This window comes from Gnatocerus cornutus, chromosome 6 (assembly GCF_029298725.1).
Source record: "Gnatocerus cornutus isolate USDA-ARS CGAHR chromosome 6, icGnaCorn1.1, whole genome shotgun sequence".
Classification (NCBI taxonomy): Eukaryota; Metazoa; Arthropoda; class Insecta; order Coleoptera; family Tenebrionidae; genus Gnatocerus; species Gnatocerus cornutus.
The window spans coordinates 9,963,109-9,984,753 of NC_142238.1; the positions used below are offsets into that span (position 1 = coordinate 9,963,109).

The 21,645-nt window shown below is 34.7% G+C and overlaps 1 protein-coding gene and 2 non-coding genes across 5 annotated transcripts in view; 1 reads left to right on the forward strand and 2 right to left on the reverse strand.

Annotated features, from left to right (window-relative positions):
• The window catches only part of LOC148172735 (FERM and PDZ domain-containing protein 2-like), a 56,612-nt gene that overhangs the window by 30,577 nt on the left and 4,390 nt on the right, over window positions 1-21,645 (reverse strand). The window contains exon 1 of one of the 3 annotated variants that reach the window (XM_088038579.1): window positions 167-255. The exons of the other annotated variants lie outside the window; for them this stretch is intronic. The gene's annotated coding sequence lies outside the window, so the exon portion shown is untranslated. Of the gene's footprint in view, window positions 1-166; window positions 256-21,645 lie in introns of those variants that run through there. 3 annotated transcript variants of the gene reach the window in all.
• TRNAL-AAG (transfer RNA leucine (anticodon AAG)) lies at window positions 15,207-15,288 on the forward strand. The gene has a single exon. It is a non-coding gene; the product is annotated as a tRNA-Leu (tRNA).
• Window positions 16,242-16,323, reverse strand: TRNAL-AAG (transfer RNA leucine (anticodon AAG)). Its single transcript has one exon. It is a non-coding gene; the product is annotated as a tRNA-Leu (tRNA).

Genomic DNA, 21,645 nt, shown 5'->3' on the forward strand with positions numbered 1-21,645 from the left:
TATGTTAGATTTGGGGTAATGTAACTTATTTAAAGTCAATAAATCAATATTTTGTAAATCATCCTGCAATAACACGAAAAAAGTATATCTGGGCAACAGCTTATTTATAATCATGTGAAAAACCAACACATTTTCTTGTAAATTTCTTCACAAAATGCGAACCTACCGGCCATTTTCTAGACGTGATCAACAGGCGATCTCTGCACATCTGCTGAAGTGACCGTCACGTAGCACTGCAGTGGCCGATCCTCCGGTTCGGGTCGTCTCCCTGGTAGGTAGTACACCAAACATGTGACCCCCACCAGGAACAAGAAGAACACGAACACGATGTCGAACATGATGAGGGAGTTCCACGTGAGCAGTCGCATCACAGCCTTTGTAGGCGGCCGATGGAGGCATCAACGCACAACATTACCAACCTCCACCCTTCCGGCGAATTCAACAAATGAAGCATACACATCCACGTCACCAGTTTTATTTAATTTCCGATGTTAGCCCGTTTGATCTTCTACATTATAGACAAGCGAAAATAATTATTTTTGATTCTGCAGTGAGACTTTGAAAGAAAAAAAAATTGATAAAGCATCGTACCATCAAAAAGGTATAAATTACCCTGACCCCTGATGCTTTCTCCACAGTTTGGGGTAAACAAGAGTGATAAATCGAGGCATAATTCTGAGAAAATGTAATTAGTCCGGTCCGAACCCTTTCTCGGGAAAGTTAGTAGGAGCTATTTTCTCCCTTATGCAAATAATTAATTTTGGACAACATTCGATATTGTCATTCAAACTTTGATTGTGTGTAAACTTAGTTCTATTCTTTTACGTTCCAAAGAAATTCGTTTAATGTTTCAAGCACAAGTTTTAATAACTTGCGTAGATTTAAAATTTTATTAAATGTATTTTCCCGGAGAGAATTTTGCCACGGTTGAGAAAGCCCAAACAAGCTGTGACATTTCATGAGCTCGCTTCTTTTAACCCACCAATATGTGTACATTTTCAATTTTAAAAATATAGAATTTTAATCACAGCGCAACAAAAGAACTGATTGGCACGATTATGTGTACGTTTACAAATCCGTATTTCGATCCGTCAACAAGAATGAAGTTGAATTTATAAATTTTAAAACACCTTATGATCAGCGCAGGATTAAGAAAGTTAACAACCAAATTAGGTCTTCAGGATGAGGTTGTCTTGTTAAAGGTGTGGTAACATGAATGGATAATGGTAGATTGTGATCCGACTACGTGCAGATGGGAACAGGGATGCTTCCCGTTTTAATTAAAAAGTTCATCTATTTACATGTTCGTGTTTTCGTAACAAATCAGTCATTCTCTCTGTGCATTTATAAAAAGTGTTAAATCAATAACTGATGTTAGTTTGAAAAACTGTAGAACTTTTTTTAAAAAGTTTATGTTCAAAGTTCGTACAAATTTGCAAACACGGGAATCTGTATTAGAAATTTAGTTTTATTTCTTCAACTGTGCTGTGATTTCAAGCTTCAACCATTAATTCCAATCCCACGAGGGCTGGATTACTCCAGTGCAATTCTACGAAGATAAAATGTTAAACTTGAAGCTAAAAAGAGATGGTTTAAACATAATTTAATGTCACACCGACGGATTATCAAAAAAACAGGGGATTTTGTTGGCGTAGAAAACATTTTAGTGCACACATATAACCATAGGATAAAGTTTTGCAACTCTACACAGAGATATTACTAAATACTATACGTCTTTTGATGTTCCCGAATTTTCTGTCGCGTTCTCTCTACTTCATCTAATGATATCAAACCAATTTCTTCCCCCCACAGAAAATTAGTCGTTCGTAACGTCGTAAAGTAACTTTACACTTTAAATCGACGTGTTTATAAACAACAAATGACTACAAAACTAGGTATGAAAACTAGGAAAGAAATTTAAATTTTTCCTGCATTATGTAGAACACGTCACCCTGAGACAATAAAGTGTCATTCCATTAACCAAAGGATTTGCTACATGATACCTTATTCTAACACACATTTCCGACAGAAAAATTCCATCGCGACCTGTTAAATATGTATGAAATAGGCGAGATAAACAGGTAAAAAATGAAAAATCACATCGCTGATTACATCACGAAAAGTTCATAACACACGTGTCAACCATCTAACATAGAAAGGTCAAATTTTTGAATAAAGAGACTGAGATAAACCCCATAAAATAATAATAAAAAAATTGTGGATGCGCCGAGATAATTTAATTTAAATCCTCAATTGGTCGGGGCGTTTATAAAAAAGTTCACCGACCTGTTCAGTCCCCAGCTTCCAAAAATTACAATGTTTGTTTCCAAGTAATAAAGCTCAATGCCAACAGCCTCTATTTTGCGACAAAACAATCCCTCGCCATTGAAATATGAAAGCGCCGTTTTCGAATGTAAAGTTCGTTTGAGTATGATCAAAAGAACACTGGCAAAATCCGGGGGAGAGAGGAAGAGTAATAAGATCATTGTTGACAAACGTTCGTGATATCGGAGGGTAGCAGATCAAATATTTAAGCGGCCTTTTCGAAGGCGTCATCGTGGAGGATTCCAAAGCAAAAATGAATGACGCGAAAGCGCGGATATTCTATATTGCTCGCATTATCGACACATCACGCTTAAACGTGGGATGCGATACTTTAACCCAATTACCCTGAAAGGAAATATACGACACCGCTGGAAACAATCTGACGTATCTCTCGATCATAACATAAATCAGAAATGAACGCCAAAAATGCCGCACCTCGAACCGACCTCGTGTCGCGATAAGGGTCCAAATTTATGACACGTGCAGAAGACTATATAATTATAGTCCGTGAAAAATCTATTTGTACGAAAGAATAAAAGCTAGGCGCAAAGCAAGTGGAAAATTAACAAATGGACGCCTGTTTCGAACAGGAATTCATCTGGCTCTGCCGCTTAATAAATGAAAATTAAAATTTGGGAAAAGATTGGCAAATATCAGTGAACGTGATGTTGTAAGTGTAAAAAAATCACGAAGAAAGTGATCAGTAACTACCCTTAGAAACACCTTTCTATTATCTGCTGTAAAAATAAACAAGTAAAGTACTTACTAACAACAATATTGCATTTGCATAAATCGCCTGTTAGCGCTGGTAACCGACTGTGTCGTTGGCACGTTCTGCCTTGCGAGGACAATGCAAGGATGGGTTCAAAAGTCATAAATTAAAATTTCAATTGAGAAAATACGAAGTTGGGTAAAGCCGAACGTGCTAAACTTCTCAACAGATTTAATCGAAAGAGAAAAGAAAAAAAGCAACAAATTAAGGTAAAAATAGAATAAAACAAAACAAACGGACAATAAATAATTGGTGCTTTAATAAGCAAATATCTTTGCCGACACCCATCCTTTTCAACACATTTGGAATCTCAAGTTTTTTTTTATTTTACGCAGGTAAATATTATTTTAAAATTAATTCCATTGTTTCTAGTAAAAACTCTTAAAAAGCCAAAGAAAACTCGTCTTAACGCGATGATTACGAAATAATTATTTAATCACGCTTAATCACAAAATTTTGAAATGTAATTTTATAAATCTACATTTCCCCGATGTGCTTTGTCTTTTAAATTAACTCGCGTTGAGGAGCTAAAGTGTTTTTTCGATTAACGAAAACTTTGTTTAGCTGGATGTTGAGTCAACAACTACTGAAAATTATGTATGTACTTATTAAAAAAACATTTTTGCCATTTTCAATTGGCTCTAAATCCCATGTTTTACAATTTGTACTTCTCGGTTTTCAGGTGTAAAATGTGAAATAAAAAAATTTACTACAAAAAAAAAGTATGAAAAATTACCGACATTTTTTACCTTATAGTTTAAATATAAATAGAGCATATTAAAATATTCGCCGTAAAAATTTAAATTTTAAATTTCGCTCCGCCAAGTTTTGAATGTAATACTTAAATTACTAGGACATTATTGTCTTGTACTAATTTAAACAGCGGAAATTTAAATTGCCACCAAAAAATATTGTTTGATCATTAAAATGACGAAAGTTTTAAGCCTTCTTGATTTTTGTCACACTAAAAAATAATTAAACTTCTCTAAAACAAAAAAAAAGTACGAAAGGCCGGAAGCAACGTAAATAAATTATAACCATTGAATTGGCAATTTCTACAGTCCAATGTTGACAGAAATTCCGCTGTTGCTTTTTAAAAATAAATTAATTGTAATACACATAATTCGTAACTACAATAAATTTTCCGTGCCTAAAATTAAATGTAAACGAACCTGAAGTTTCCCAACTTCCACGAAGAAAAATATCAATAAACCACCACTAACTTAAAAAAGAATGTAAATTACGCTCTCGAGAACAGAAAAGAGTGTTTTTATGAATGAAGTTTTCATCTTGAAAAAGCGAGTATTTAAATACTAAATATCGCTCTCATTAGTCCAACCAGATAAATTAATTTTCTTAATGTACCTGAAGAAGCATTTATGAAAAGTGTTCTCCAAAAGTAATTTATTTCGTCCGCAGTCCCAGGTGCGTGAAGTTCGTATTTAATTGTTAAATTACTTGAAATGGAGATAAGAAAAAAATGCCACCACTTTACCTCTGTCAGAATGAATAATAGTAATTAACATTAACACGACCATTTAAAACATCACGATGAATGAAATAAAACGAATGTCACGAGCAGATGAGATTTGACAAGGGCCTGAAACTTCAAACGAAACACTTGTGGAATAGAGACCGTAAACACCAATATTGGTGAATCGCCAGAAAAACATTCATAGCCGAAGATTCGAATTTCACATACTCGTGCAACAGTTTGAATCGCTCGCAAACGCCGCCCCCTAACTTTTTGATGGTACAAGCTTCCAAAAAATTCCTAGAAATACTTACAAGACATACAGCAACTAAAAGAAAAAAAAGAGCGAAAAACTTAAGAAACCACCCGACATAAATTGCACATTAAAAAAAACTGTGCGTCGGCGTCGTCGCGACCGAGACCGGAAAATTCAGATCGTCCGTTCAGAGTCGAAGCTCGGAAGAGACTGATCTGTGGGGGCGGCAAACTCGACCGCCCCCGCTACCAACGTTCGAATATATCATGTGTTGCTGGTCTGCGTAGACAATGAGGACGTATACTTTAGAAACTGTACGCTCGTTTGGAATGAATCCGGGACTTTATTTGCTTTTACCAAGTTACAGGAATGGAAATCAGTGAAAATTTTATTGTTTGACGTGACTTTTGAAGCAAAAATACCAACTTTCATTGTTTAAAGTAACAGCATTATTAAATGTCCGAATTCCGGCAATATTTGTTTGAGTATTATAATTTCATTTGATATAATTAGCACAGACCTTGCTAAGGATCTGTTGTTTGCTCTCTAACCCCAGAATCTTGCCCCGGATATTTTCGAGAATAAATTTAAGACAGCGCTATATAAGATTCATTCTCTTGTATAAGAATTTCTCCCCTATCCAATAAATTTTACAAAACCAAAAAAATAACTAATAATGAGAGCTCAGTTTGAATTCATATTAATCTTTTGATGTTTCGTTGCTAGTTTTCACAACTTACAAGTTAAGTAAATGACACATTACTGAGAAGTTTAGTATTACATTTTTCCGGAAATCGTAAAAAATGAACAAAACGATAAAAAAGAGTCAAAAAGAGCTTTTTTCCAAGGTCCAAATCCTCGCTTCATGGAATCCTCTAATGGGTTCAGGTAAAATTTGTCGTTCGATTATATCGGGATCATATGGATAAACGCAGTAACGACACCACAATACTGAAAACGGGCTTCTTACCTTCAGCAAAGCTTACTGGATCTAAAATGGATTAAAGGCGAGAGTGTGCATAAGCACGTTCTTTGTTCCTCCATCAAGTCTATCTAAAGGTAAGAAGTCGATTTTCGCTACTGTACTTTGTACAGATTAACACTTTAAAACATCGCTTTATAATCCAGTTTTTTTTTAAAACAAACAAACTTAAATCAGAAATCTATAACAAAAATCTGTACCGCATTTCCGTCCAATCTTTGTACATTAACACTTTGAACTATGTTGAAACTTCTTAATCCATGCTGTGTTTATGTTCACTACAATGCACGAATAAGACCAAAGTCCCATATAAGTAATTCAACTATAACAAAAGACGTGTAAGCCGGATTCAATGAGCCTAACCATTTTATGATAATTTCAGGATGTTAAGCCTTCTCTGGTGATCATAAGGCAGAGTGAATGAATTTTGAGGTAAAACCATTTTTCCCTTTTTGTTAATTAATTTCCAAGAGTAAAACTGTTCGGAGAGTAATTATTACAGGCAATTCGGTTACAAGACAAAAGATGAGTATTCCTAATTTCAATTAAGAAACGAGCCATTTCTGAAAAAAGGGGCGCTTGTTTGTAGTCCATAAATAAGTGAAAAACGTTCAATGTCGTATTCCCACCAGGGTTGCCCTGAATTGCAAAAAAACAGTCCGAATATTAAAATAAAAAAAATTGTTATTCTAAAAACAAAGCTTTGTTCTCTATTATGCAGTAACTCAATAAAAAAACCTATAATTAATTTTAATTCCATTCATAACATAGGCAAATTCGTTTACAATTTTAATACCTCTGTTGAGCATCCGAGCTGTTTCAGTCCGGCACTTAAAAAACTTAAAGTTTCGCGGTGACAAATCCTCGCCTTTAGTTTCACAAACTTTTTGTACTTTTATCATTGTGGAGCCAACAAATAAAATCGACGTTTATACAAAAGTTCCAATTCGTGCATTTTCGAACACATGGAATGCATTCGCATGGAACGAAGAAGTTTCCAATAAACTTTTATTTTGACTTTAATTGAACTCTTGTCGTTTTGTAGTGAAGTATAGATTTCGATTTTTCTTTTTGCTCATTTCCAGAAAAACTTCTTGGATGTAATGCAATAGGACTTCCATTTTGTTGTTCACTATGAATTTTGCCAGTAATCGATACGACGCGAGGTATTTGAAGTACTCCGGTAAGTTTTTCGCTACGTCCACCAAAAATAGTTCTCTATTCCATAACGAAGCTGCTTTAAGAGCAAAGGAACTCGACTGTTTGATTTTTTTTATTACAGACAAAAAGAACAATATTATAATATCATGTTACGATGTTCTTAAGTCCTTTTTTAATCAAAACTAAAGTCTGAAGAAGTTTACATTTACAATTTAACAATTTAAACATTTAAAGCACTACGAGAGCCAATAGAAAATGTATAAATAATTAAAAGCGTTTTACAATTAAATGTAAATTTAGTGTTTCGGTTCGTTTCGGAGAAAATTTTTACAATGGTGCGATATCGATATCTTTTTAGATGTCGTCATTTTCTAAGAAATCAACATGGGTAAGAATAAATTATAGCCGTAATACATAATTTATTCTTCATTTTCTAGTTGCTTTTGTTACGATTAATTCTTCAATTTAATGCATTATGTTAGACAACGTAGCAAAAAAATATGCTAATGCCCTTTTCCCATTCTTGCCTCATTTTAATACCTGAACGCTGCTTTAAAAAAACAACATCCTTGTCACAGAAGTTGTCAGACCTGTCTGCTTAAACAAAACGGCAAACAACCCCCTACATCGAAGTGTCAAAGCAAGATAAAAGTGCAGGTGCGGTAAAAGAATATTCGGAGTGACACGCTTATTACACAATTCGAGTTTCTCAATTTGATGTATTAAATAATAAATTGTAACAATTCTTGTTAAAATAATAAAAAAAAAATTAACTAATAACAGCAACAATTTGAGACAAATTAGAAAGTGAGAGATACTTAGATGTTCTAACAAGTTCAGTAAGTAACTTAGTTTGCAAGTTCTCTTGTCTCTTTGCAAAGCGAATATGTTAAAATGTTATGCTTTGAAGTTCTAACTACTAGTTCAACCAAGAAACAGGAAAAGAAAACCTTCTAAAACAGATCGAAATGTAAGTCCCGGCGCCTCCACCATTTTTAAAACAACTTTCATATTTCTTTTGCAATTCTATGGTATTACAATTTGTAATAATACGTAGCAACGCAGACTTAGCGGTGTTCTTTAAATCGAGCACAGAATTTCCCTCCTGCAATGAATGTACTTTTCAACTGAACTGAAATAGTAGTTCCATTGCAGTAATTAAATTTGAAATGAGCAAAAATCCTCTGAACAAACTTCCTCCAGGACAAAACCGTATTCTCTTAATCTACAGCTCTTTTATTCGACGTAAACTCCGACTATTGTTCAATGGTAATGGCATTAATCATAAACTCGTGTTGCTTTCCTTAAAATTTCAGAATAATGTCATGATGTTTTCAACGAAATATCAAAGTAATTTAAAGTTTTAATGCAGTTTTAATGAGTCTGGGGAATTTTATGCAAAAATGTGGTATTTGGTTCTGTAATTGCAACTACAATCAGTAAATTGATATGAGCGACGCTCGCTTGGAACTTAATGTTTTCAAGCAAAAACAACAGAAAAATTACAAATTAAATAGCCGCCAAGCAAACAATAGTTGTAGAAATAGCAAAAACTCAGCTTCATTTTCATAAAATGAATACTTTCCCAGTGGAGAACAAACTAAATATTGATATTGAAATATCCAGGTTTATGTGTTTCCAAACTCTTATCTCGTAAAAATTCCATTACAGCTACCACTAGTAAATTCACGAAACTAAGTCATTCCAACTATTTATAAACATAATTTAATAAGTTTAACATTGAATTCGTCTGTATTGGAAAAGCGACGGCGTTCTCCACCATCTAAACCTCTTCCTGTAAAAAAAGGAAACGAATTATTCAGCAAGATTTGAACGGAAGTCAGAAAATAACATCAAGCTTAGTAGATGCGCTTCACAAAATTGAGTTAGTGCAAAACTGGATAAGCAAGATGACGAGAAAAACATTCAGACGCCTTCGTTCAATTTTTCATCCTTTTGATCATTTACACTGCGTTATTTGCGTATGAAAGTAAATGGAAAATGCTCAATAACGCAAGAATTTTTTGATCATTTTCAACCGACGGAAAAGCAAATAATCCGTTCTACAGTTCAGTTTATATGTATAGAAGTGTCAATTATAGAAATAGATTGTTTTGAATCTGAAACAGAAGCACTATTTGATAAAAATGTGTTGGCGCTTGATGACTTGGCAAGGATATTTGCGTCATTTCTGGTGGCCACCCGGCTCCCACACACGTTTTGCATATCTGACAAGTAAAATGTGTTGATATGAATATTAATGCAGATAATAGACGGCGTCTGTTTCCGATATAAGCTGTGAAAATCAACAGAACAAAAGGTCCTTTGGTGTTCCGATTCAGAAAAGCGTCGAAGCGAACAGGACGCAGCTTATACTCCATTTTTATTATATCACAATTATGCAAAGTGGGTATCAAAATTTCCATGAGACTCGACCGGTTTGTTTCCGAGGGAATTTCAATTTTACTTCTAGTCTCTTAATATAATACCATTCAAAATTCATCACGAAGAATCAATCAATCTGCATTAATCGCGCTCTATTTATTGATATTCAACGATCTTGTCCATCTATCAAACGACCGATAGGAAACATAACATCGTAAAAACGAATCTAAATCATTTCACAATGCGAATAAGAGTGTTTCTCCTGTTTTTATTGCCTCTTAGGCAAAAGACCATTATCGTTAAATGCAGTAATAAAAAGTACAAAATAAATTTCCAAAGTATATTAAAATGACACCTGATCAATACCGCAGGGTTCATTAGATTCACAGAAATGGGAGGCAAAATAACTTAGGAAAGATAAGCAAAACTTCTCGCCAAAGTCGAAGGGGATGAAACACTACGAAAATCTGATTTGTATGTGGTGGCAAATGAGCGGCTTTTGGAAAGCGGTGACCGAATGCAACCCGCTAACGAGTATACAGTTACTTTCTCCCAGTTTTCGGATTATCCAACCCAAAATCTGCAAGTTTACTATACGCCACGTAATACTCGGAGAGACGTATGACTGAGATAACGTTAATTCCTCCAACATAACTACTATCTTGAAGCATTATAAATCATCGGAATAAGTGTGATAAATTGAACAATTTAACATCCAATAATTGTAAGAGTAACGACACTCTTATTTTCTAGTTCAGATAGAAGAAAGAATAAAAATATCGTGCATAAAATTCGCCGCCTTTTGTTGACATGTAGCTGGAATCAACATTACTTCACTGGACCTTCAAGCTAAAGTAAAGAGCACAATGGCTCTAAAATAGTCTGAGTGCCATGATTGTGACTCTCTTTCCACACCCAAACATTGTAAACAATAGTAGGTATTAACAAAAAGCTTCCCCGAAACATAAAAAATTATTTGAAACTAACTGTATTAGAGAAATTTTGGATATCTGACCGCGGATTCTGAACAACAAAAGCGCGAGAAAAACGATAGCCAAACCGCGAGATATCGACCAAATTAGATTTAGGGACATACATATTTTTTTCGAAAAAACTGAAATTTCGAATCCGGGATATGCCTTAATTCTGGTGATATCGAGCACTAAATATTCCGGAGCTTCAAAATTTTTACCCTTTGGTAAACTTCAATTATTTGTTGACGTACGTGAAAAATTCGCAGTTTTGAATTGGGCGATAAATGAACATCAATAACTTAATTCTGTGTCACAAATTTTCTTATAAATAATTCAACTGATTTTAAATTAGTACCTATTGTTTATATGCAGTGCGATAAATTCAATTATTTGTCTAGTTGGGTGTTACGTACATTGTAAATTTTTAGTTGGTGAGGTCAACTATTAACTATTTTGTATTTTATTGCAATTGTTTCCTGTGTATATTGATTATTTTAAAATGTTTATTCACATACGAAATATCGTTCGCTTATCATCTAAACAGATTTTTATAAAAGCAAAATGAATTATAAAGTTTAAGAAAATCCGTCGTTTTATTTACCTTGAAACAAAAATATTCACGAAAACTAAAGTAAGACTGCTTGATTTCAGACAGTGGCGTGACTAAAATATTTTGTCAGGGTAGGGCAAAAAATATGCATTTACACAATAATTCGAGCTTTCGTTATAAGCTTTATTTTCCGTCAAAAAAAATTGTTTTCTCTCCTTTAAAACATATTTTTTATAAATTTCTAAAATAAACAGTTTATGGAAGTCAGCTACGGTATACAGACAGAATGAAAAAGTTGCTCTCTAATATTGGGGATTTGCTTTTTGTTCCACAGCTACGTTATAATACTTACGAATATTCATCGCAAACATAAGCCCTACAAATCTGTGAAATAAAGAAAAACCTACATGAGGTTTGAGACAAATTTGATCTGAAATACTTTGATTATAGAGATCATTCGTAACGGGTAACAGATATTCCTGTGAGTTGAAATAAAAATACTCCTAGTTTTCTAGCTGAAAATCCTCTTAATAAGAACACTTAGTTAGAATTTATTAGCCGCTCTAGTGAATTCGCCTTTTCGGACATCCTTCATAGAAGTTTGTATAAACAGTCAAAGGGATTGTTGACATTATCTATTATTCCGCGGCAGAGAAAGGACTTCAATATTTGGTCTCTTATCTACAATCATGTTTTATGTCAACTTGCGTATCCTCGAATTTTTGCTTCATGGTTGTTATCCTTCCAATTTATCTCTCATTCTCAGTAATAACACTCTTTATGAAAGACATTGACGATTTCTGCCCATTACTTAATGCAACGCAGCGTTCAGCCCACAAAGCTCCTCGTAATTTTGTTAGGGCGCGTTGCTGCAGGACATGTTTTCAGCACATGTGACGTAAGAGTCTAATAAAATAAGGAAGATGCTGACGCTCAGAAGATGCACAGAGCACTTTGTTTCTAGAAGTTAAACGCTGAAGGATCTTATATAAATACCTACTCCTTTAGAATAACATCGGACGGTCACTATTTCAAAATCCTCTCTCTCCGACGCGAATCAATTTAGATTCGAGAATAATAATAACGGGTGAAACGCGGTCGGAATTCATTTGTGAAACTTGTTAAAATATCGCCGGATGGGATGAAACAAGACAGCTTTATGGACATTTTAGAGGTATTTGTCAGATGTCATTCGTTTTGAGCTGTTATCTGATCAACAGTTTTCCGTGGTACAAAAAGGATTTAATTTTTGATTTTGACGTTTGCGTTTTATTTTTACATCTTATTAACTTCGAAAACGTAGTTTTTCTCAGTAAAAATCCCTCGCCACGACCAGTTTTCAGAACACATGTGTCACAATGTGAATATTTCAAGTCAAAGCGTTGGTAATAACGACGAATCAAATTTATCACAACGTATTACCTCGAAAGCGGATCGGGAAGTGATAATTTATAGTTTCTCTATGCATAAGCTTCCAAGTTCTCGCATGAACGAAGGCAATAATTATAAAATTGGAACGTCTTATGAAAGGGTGAAAACCAGCGCCATTTCTCTGGAAATTCAATTTAAGACAATCTAGAGACTATGAGAGTGTCGGTCTTTCCATAAGATAAAGACGAAATCATATCTTCTTAAAAAGTGTGGTAGTAGAAAATTCCGGAAGGAAATTTCGTCGCGTCTTCTGAATCAGGTATTTACAAAATTTAATTAGTAATCCGCCTTCGGGGGCTCGCTGACAACATTCACGTCCTTCAAACGCTTTGTTTTATAACATTTGACGACACTTCTTATTAGAGAGCTACCATTCGTCAAGTCGCATTGTTCGTGTCGAGCTTATTTCAGTCCAGTCTTTCAGAACACTTTTTAATTACTCCGGTTATTCATTGCTGACGTTTTACTATATTGTACGTTCAAGTACCCCGTGCCATACCGATGAATTTTCCTCTCTGTCTTTTTAACTTGTTTACTCCCGCAGCCATGATAATACAAACAAATTAAAATTCTCCTTAAACTTTCCCAAGTTCTCGACTCAATAATGCCGTCGCTTGTTTGGATAATTGGTATTCTGTCAAAAGATTCGCATTTCATGTTTTTACTTTCAAGCTTTATGCAACAACAATCATTTATCTAAAAACTTCTTCCCTTTAATCTTGTGTAACAACAGAGAGGTCACTCACTAGAAAATTCCTAAATAAGCGGTCTCTAATTAAGTTAGTCCGGAAAAGTCAAAACTGACGACGCAACTGAAGGAAATAAACGTCCAGAATGGATGTACTTTCTGTTATTGGAATTCTGAAAGCGAATACGTCGCGGTTGTTTGTTACTCTCCATTCATTAGACCCTTTTAATTACAGCCATCGTCGAAAGAGGACACCAAACCTGTCATTACTACAACTTGGCCGCCTCACTGATGTAAAGGTAGATAAAATGAGCTTGAAAGCCTTCTGACAAATTTACTCGGCGGGGCTATTCGTAAAGTTGTTACGAATAAAAAGAAGCTAAGCTGCGAAAAGAATTTTAAGCTGACCACTCGTATCTACTTTATTGACTACCTTACAAGATCCGTAAAAGCTTGAAGAAACGTAATATCCAAATTTTCTGATTGTCCCAAATAAAGAAAGAGAATTCAACAAAATATTCCCTACAAGATATTCAATTTAAAAATATTAGAAATACCGCCTTCATATGTATTCTATCGCCTGCATAAAAAGAAAACAGAAGTCCCGGCGACTGAAAAATTGCTTTCAAAACTTTTCATAAATTCACCGTGTGCTATGTATAGATAAAATTTTTCGCATTGATCATGCACTTTGTAGGTGCAACTTTTTGATATTCAAATGATTACTATTCAAAGAACACTTTTGGAACACTATTCTTTGCTTGAATTTACTTAGACCCATTGTTGGAATACTCTCGGCCGCCGCCACTCAAAATTAATCTCCAATGAATGAGCTCTGTTTGAAAATATGATAAAAGAAGAATGATCCTTTCAAGTCTTTGTTACCTGAAGATGAAGTTCTCGAGTTATCTAAATAACATAAATAAAAGGAGTTCAGGTTAGCAAAAATACTAACGGCTTAACATTTTAAAACAACTCTCATTATTCAGGTAATGTAATTATAATTAATTTAAAGTTTTAAATAAGCAATGAACGCTCGTAGGATGCAGCAGCGTGTACATACAGGCTTTAACGAACGTGCTTGGCTCAAGAACACACAACCGGAATATCTAAAATTTAATTAGCAGAACGTGTAAAAAGACAATAATATCCAAGAAACGGTAATTTTTTGCCAAAGGACCAACAAAATCCGCACTGACTTTCCCCGCAAGTTTTGCAGTTCTCATTAGATATGAGTAAAAGCTATGAATTAAGTTCGCTTTGCCTTCCTAGAGTCATTACCTGCGTAGTGGAATGTGAGACTCAAGTTTAGAAACCACGTAATAGTCCCTTAATGTAAGTTAATAACTCTGTAAGCGATTACTAGTGTACTTAGAAGATCTATGCTCCTAATACTTTTACCACAAGCCGAAACATTTTCAATTTCACTTCCTGCTACCGGAATTCAATCTTGATTTTTCTGCTCACTCATAAATCTGTTTGTATGCGTGAGTGTTGCCTCAAATTTATTGCAAATTTCTGATGGTGGCAGTTAATATGCGTGGAACTGGAAATCAATGCCTGTGGTCACCAAAACGTTTTTATTAACGATTGACTTTGCAAAACAATTAATCGATGCGACGAGAGGAAATGATTTTGTACTGTTGTCTTCATGTGACAACACTCCTGCAGCCTAATTAACGAAATTGAATCCGTGGATAAATATTTTCTCGGACTGGATCGGTGTTAATTAAATCCTAGCAGTATTTAGATTTGGGTAATCAAATGTGAGATTAAAGTTGCCCTACTGTATATAATTACATATAGAAATGAAACAAGGGTGTTGAGATTAAGGCCAGACTATGAGTTTTCTTCGGTGCGAAATGCTTGTTCCTTGGTAATTGTTTTGGTAGTTAATTCGGGTTCTGGTAAGTACGAAAGTTCATTCAAAATTATAACTTGATAGTACAGTGGTTTAATTCGGCTTAATGCCACAATTTCAAAACAGCCAAAATTTATATACAGGATGATTCGCGAATGACAAATTTGAAAACGCAACCCAAAATACATTTTCAAAGGTTGTTCATTTTGATTTTGATCAATTAAAGAAATAGTCTGATTCGAACAGGTTAGAGATGATTTTGAAAGCAATTATTATTGATAAGCTGATAAGAAAACTGTGCCGGAGACGCATTCGACGATGTCAATTTTTTATGTGACTATTACGAAGGTAGCGTGGCCGAGCGGTCTAAGGCGCTGGTTTAAGGCACCAGTCTCTTCGGAGGCGTGGGTTCGAATCCCACCGCTGCCAACTTTTTACTGCTTCTCTAATAAAAAAAATCCTGACGCTGCCAATTTATGTTTATCCAAAGAGCGTTAATGGAGAGCCGTTCCGTTAATTGCCGCTCAAATTTTCACTCAACGTTGTCCACTTCATCAAGACCTAATTACCCGTCCTGAGATGACACGAAATTTAATTACGCCAGTTTCGATAATTATTGTGAATCTGAACTGCAGCGGGTTCGACAGTGTGTTATTGGTGTTCACAAGCACCACTAAGTGCCAATCTAGAAATTCTATTTGCAATATCCGCATCTGACGGATATTGCTTGCGATTCCATCGGAATGTATGCCTGCAATAGTTCAGTGTGGATTGTATTTGCTTTGATAAGTAGACGACACTCGAACTTGAGCGATGTTTTGTTGCAATGCAGTGGTTTGCAGTATTTTGTAACGCCATAAGGGGTGCTTTGATGAAGACTCTTTCGTCAAACGTGCTAATTAGTGGATTAATGTCGCGAGTTGCAGAACTTCTGTATGATCGTTATGACATGCAAAAGCATAAAAGATCTGGCGCGTATTTAGTAGTAATGAGTCTCTAACATTTTAATTCAACTGGGAAAAGTTGAATTAATTGGAAAGAAGACAAGAAAGCGTAATTTATGGTAAATAGCGATTGTGGACGGATCAGGCATTAATTAGGCAGCCTCAGGAGCACTAATTATGTCGTTACCTCATTTTGTCGTCTGAAAAAATTCAGACATTCGACAACTAAATGTGGGAGGAAAATTCTGCTCATATTAGCAAACTGTTAACTGTCTGACTACAGGTGCATCAAGAAATTTAAAAAGATCGCGTTTCGCAACAACAAATCGTTGAAATTGGACACTTTCGGTGCTGCAAAACCTTCCCTGTGTTGTTTTTTCCTACATAATTTCCATATACTTCTTTTTTTGAATTTCTAGTGGCTCGTGGTAAAAACCTTGGCAGCGGTGGGATTCGAACCCACGCCCCCGAAGAGACTGGTGCCTTAAACCAGCGCCTTAGACCGCTCGGCCACGCTACCTTCACGTTATCACTATTAATAGTCGATCTCGATCTGCTCTAGATAAAAAATTTTCAACTACGGATCATAAAGTGAGTGTGGTCTAATTTACAGTTAACTAATTTAATTACACCCTCTATAACACCCCTATCGTTGACACAACAGAGCGACTTTATGTACCAAAGGTCGCACCGATCGTAGGGTCACTATCTGATGCTTGGCACGTTTTACATCAACTCCCAAATAAGGTTTTTTATGAAATGTTTACGTTTTACCATTGAAATGCTGTTGCAATGCCAAAAACTCTCGTAAAAAATGTCATGCGATATCACACCATCAAGAGGGGCTTTTACAGAAATGTGATATTTTGAATGACGAGCCATTGACTGCCGTCTACTTTGCACGTTGTGTTTACCTTTGAAATGTTTGCATAATAGGAACTTTATTCCGAAAAATTGATTTTGTCTCACTGGGAATTGCCCCTGGTGTAAATCTCAATATCCACAAAGTTCGAGTTATTGAGAGATGTATTTGGAATGTTATAAACTCAAGTTTCGTCAATATAGTGCCAACACATCTATTCAAAAGCTAAAACTAGCTAAAATGGGCACAATAATGAATAGTTGGAACAAACTAATTATTACCAAAACTAGTTGTGATAAGGAGCTGATTGTGAGATTTGATTCAAGCGATGAATGTTTACAATAGCAACACTTGGAAATTTCATTCCAAGCTTACCAATGGCAAATAAAAATGTTATTAGTGGTAAAAATAACTATTTTCTTGTCATTAATAATTAATGACACATTTTTCAACTTTTCGAACCACAAAACGGTCACAATGAAACATTTTAAGTTTGTCCCAAAAATAAGTGAGATATCGATCGAAGTAGATTTATATTGTTTTAGTAGATTTTTTTTTTAAATAATAAATTTTTGAATTCCGGAAAATGTAATTGCGAATTGTTAGCAAACAAAATGCGAGAAAAACGATGGCGATAACCGCATCTCGGTATCTTTCGTAGTTTTCGACATATGTCGATTTTTGAGAACCGTCAAAATTTTGGTCATTAATGGCAACAACAAAAAATTTTAGTTTTAGATTCTGCGTGAAATGAAAAAATTCCACTCTATAACTTAACGCTGTTGGAAGAGCATTGAAATGCAATTAACGAAAATCAATACCATAAATTTAAACTTTCTTTTGTAAGCGAGCAGCATTTTGTAGTTTATTTATGTGTTGCTTGCTGCACCTTTACTAGCGAATCCATAATTTATACGTTACCAATACGAGCAACATGGCAACTAAAATGCAATTTAGCCATTATTTGATAGGTAATTTTTCCTTTGTGCTTCGTAAGAATCTTATAATTTTAGGTTCTCAGGTTTATGAGTCACACGTTCTAAATGTTTACATCTTAACAATTCGACTGCTATTTCAACCACGTAGCTAAAAATGGAATGTAATAACAAGGATAAAATATTTGCACGTAACACCTGGTTTTAATCAAATACGTAAATCTTCAATGCTTATTATCTAAACATTCGCCTTTAACGTCCCTTCAAACTTAATACAATTTGTGACGAACACAAATTACAAGGCTTCAAATGCCATAATTAAATTAAATTCACTGAAACGTAAATTTTATAAGTTCGTATTCCGCCAGTGTATGTAATATAAATGTGTAATCAGCATTAGCCGAGAACGAAAATTTTGTAATCAAATGATGTGCTTTGTAATTTTATAAACGAGGGGAAAATCCAATTTTGAATTGTCGCATTAAGATCTTATCTCTTTATTAAAATTCCAAAAAAAAGTATAACCTATAAAAAACAAACTCTGATAAAAAACAAAACAGCTGACGCCAGTCGTGATTTATCGCCAAATCAATCACCCCGAAATTAATCAACGATTTCCACTTAGAGCGTTCTTCCACAAAACAAATTATTAAAACAATTTCTATGCAACTTTGATCGATGAAGGTCTCAAAGAAAGAACCTATTTCCATGAAAACAATATTAATATAGAAAGCAAGCAGCCACATCGTTTTTTCATCCAACCACATGTCTCAAAAGCCATTTTCATCCCAAGTACAATAGTGGACAGCGAAGTCATTTATCTTTATTTGTTCAGCATCAACGTTTTTTTAACATAAGGTGTAACCGCAGCTCATTTATTATACACATAGAGAATTTATTACCGAAGTCGTGTTTAAAAATGTATCGAAAAATATTCGTCCACAATCAAATCATACAATAGGTAAAAAATATTATGTAAACTACAGAATTTTAAAGCAAAAGAAACAAATTCTACAAATTTTATTTTCGCAGCATACAGATTGTTTTTTATTATTTTCGACATCCTCAGAGACAATTTTAAAATACTTTCACTCTTTCTTTCTAAGAAAAAGAAGAAAGTCATAGGATTAAAACCCAAGAAAAATTCTTCCGTACTATCTTTTTATCGAAGTAGTTTTTACAACAAAAAACACAACCAAACACCAAACAACCAACTCGATCGTAACGTTTCATTCATTGGTAAGATATCTAACACGGTTGTTTAGTGAATAACAAAAAACGAGTTAAATTAAGTTATGCACAAAAAAAGAATCAATTCATTGGGTGTTGGAAAACAAGCCCACAAAACAAAAGAATTTGAGTTCGGATTTGATGCTAACTTTTCACTGGCTTTTGTTTTTTGGATGGCAGAGACAAAAATGTGCCCAATAACAAAATTCCAAAGTAAAAGAGACAAACATTTTAATTTATGCAACGACCAATAAAATGATTTTTTTCTTCTTGTGAAAACAGGCCAACTCAAACAAGTATATATTTATGATTGTTCATCTTCTTGTTATATTTTCAACTCCTGTTGCCTTTAAAATATCCTCCTACGTCCTTATTTCTCTCTAAAATAATTGCATGTAATTTTACATTTTACGCAAGCGGCGCTTGAATTGTTATAAATTCCCCCGAGACGCGAGTGTAATAAAATGTTCAATTTTAAAACCAGGTCGAGATCTTACGGAACTAATTCGACTTGGTAAGCTAAGTTGAAAACCAATCAAATCTCGGACGGATTGTTTACTTGGTTTTTCGTCAAAACCATAATTGATATATTGGTTTGCCGGTTCGATTAAACTTTAGCCTTATCCTGTATAATTTTAGAATCCCTTCTAACGTGACGATAATTGGACGACGCAATGTGGACGATTTCGATTAGTACCGGAGAAATCCCATTCCATTGATAACAACCCTGTAGATTGAAACAGTTCATCCACATAACTTGATTATTATTACTGTAAGATTTAGAGATGGGGTGAGACGATAAAACCCGCCATTGTAGATAAATACGATCCGGTTTACATCTGCCACAGACAAGCATACAATTTCAGTGCGAATTTATACGTGTATCGAGCTTAATAATAATTTCAGATGTGGAGCTTGAGAATTAACTGCTAGCTTTTGTCCTGATCTAAGCTCAACAACTCACGTCGGAAGACAGTTTAAGTCATAACATTTCTTACTTGAAGAAGAGGTTCTGTACGTGCTGTTAATAATGTTCCGGAGTAATTATTGCTCGGACTAATTAAATTATCTCGTCCGTGCTTTCATTGTGAAAATTAAAACGTCGCGACCTTTCTGGCTTCCATAGGTCATTGTGATCAAAACTTCACAATTTCTTTGGCAGAATTCGGGGTGGTGATAATTTCGGAATTCCCGGCTTGACGCTCAAACTTGCGACAAATGGCACCCCCATTAAATCAGTTAGGATATTAATTACATTAGGGATCCTTGTTGCGTCACTCATCATTATTACCAACCTATTTTCATTAATGAAGGCACCATTTAACGGAAATTCCACCTTGCACGTTCTTTCGTCTGCTGGTTCCCAACAAACATATCCCAATAATCCAAACTTGCATGTTTCAAATAGATGTATTTAGTATTTTCGATTTGTAGAACAATTCAAAACTCGGAAAACAATAACTCCATCGCATTTTCTGCCACCTACACGACTGCACTGAATTTCCGCAGCTTTATTCTTTTACTTGTTGTATACAAGCGGAATTATATTATTTTGAAATTTTCACTACGACTAAATTTTATATTTTGTTTCCACAGCAGTTGGCGTTCATTACTAAAAACAGATTTAATGTTGCACTCTTGCTTGAAAGAGTTAAATATTATAAAATGTTGGTCACAATCAAGATAGGTCGCAATGCCTCAACAAAAAGCTTTTTCGTTTCCGTTTTAAAAATTGCAAATGTTTTAATCGTACTTGACGAAGCAGCGAACAAGCCTTCACTGTTAATCGAAATTAAAAATTAGCACCTTAAATTCCATTTAGCTTACTTTTCCACGACTCCGACTTAATACGCCCCAAAGAGATTACAGCTTCAAAAATTATCTAATAAAAAAATTCCTAATCCTCTTCGATCTTAATTTGTCGCTTCCAATTCACTTCTACAAAATTTATTCCCCTTTCTATACACTCCGTCCGAACTTTTTCACAATTTTATTTTTACTTCGCACTCGAACAGTCATTCAAACACAGTGAATAAACTCCATTCAAATTTATTATCCTCCCTGGAGTCAGGATCGACCATGAGAAGCTTTTTTTTACATGTGACTAAATAACGTTTTTATTTCCGGCTTGAACTCGTATAGGAATCGAGCACACAAAGCCAACAGAGAGCAACAGATTCCCAACTTTATTCCTCTTTGCTACGGTTTCGTCAAGTCGCAAAATATTAGTTCAAAATGAGATTAGCGTGAAAGCTCATCAAGTGAGTTGTATAGGGATTCTCGACGTATTTAGTTCATGTTCACTACCGCTCGCAAACAGACCTCTTAGCATCTGATAAATGCCGTAACAGCCAAACACAACGGATGTGACAAAAACACTGATTTACGTTGGGCCGCAAATTCCTTCTGGATAAACGAGAAGAGAGGCGGTAAGTACGATTCAATGGAAGACGTAGGTAAGAGAATGCATGACCATTGAAGTGAATGACAAATTGCTAACTCCACAAGTAAAAAAAAATCACTTACATCACTTACATTGAACGTCAAGTGCTAAAAATAAATTTTAATTTCAAGTCCATTTCAAGTCAAAATTTCATGTACGCTGTGATTGAAATAAACAACTTTTATTTTAATCGCAAAAAGACAGAGTAACGTCTTGAGACAGCAAATTCGGAATATCACCAGTATCCGCCTGAGCAGTTTTCACTTTTCACTCGAACTCCTTAAACTGACTTATTGAAACTAAACATTGAAAGTCTTCAAATCATCAGAAATATAAAAATCTTTCGATAAGCTTCTTTCTACGACTAAAATT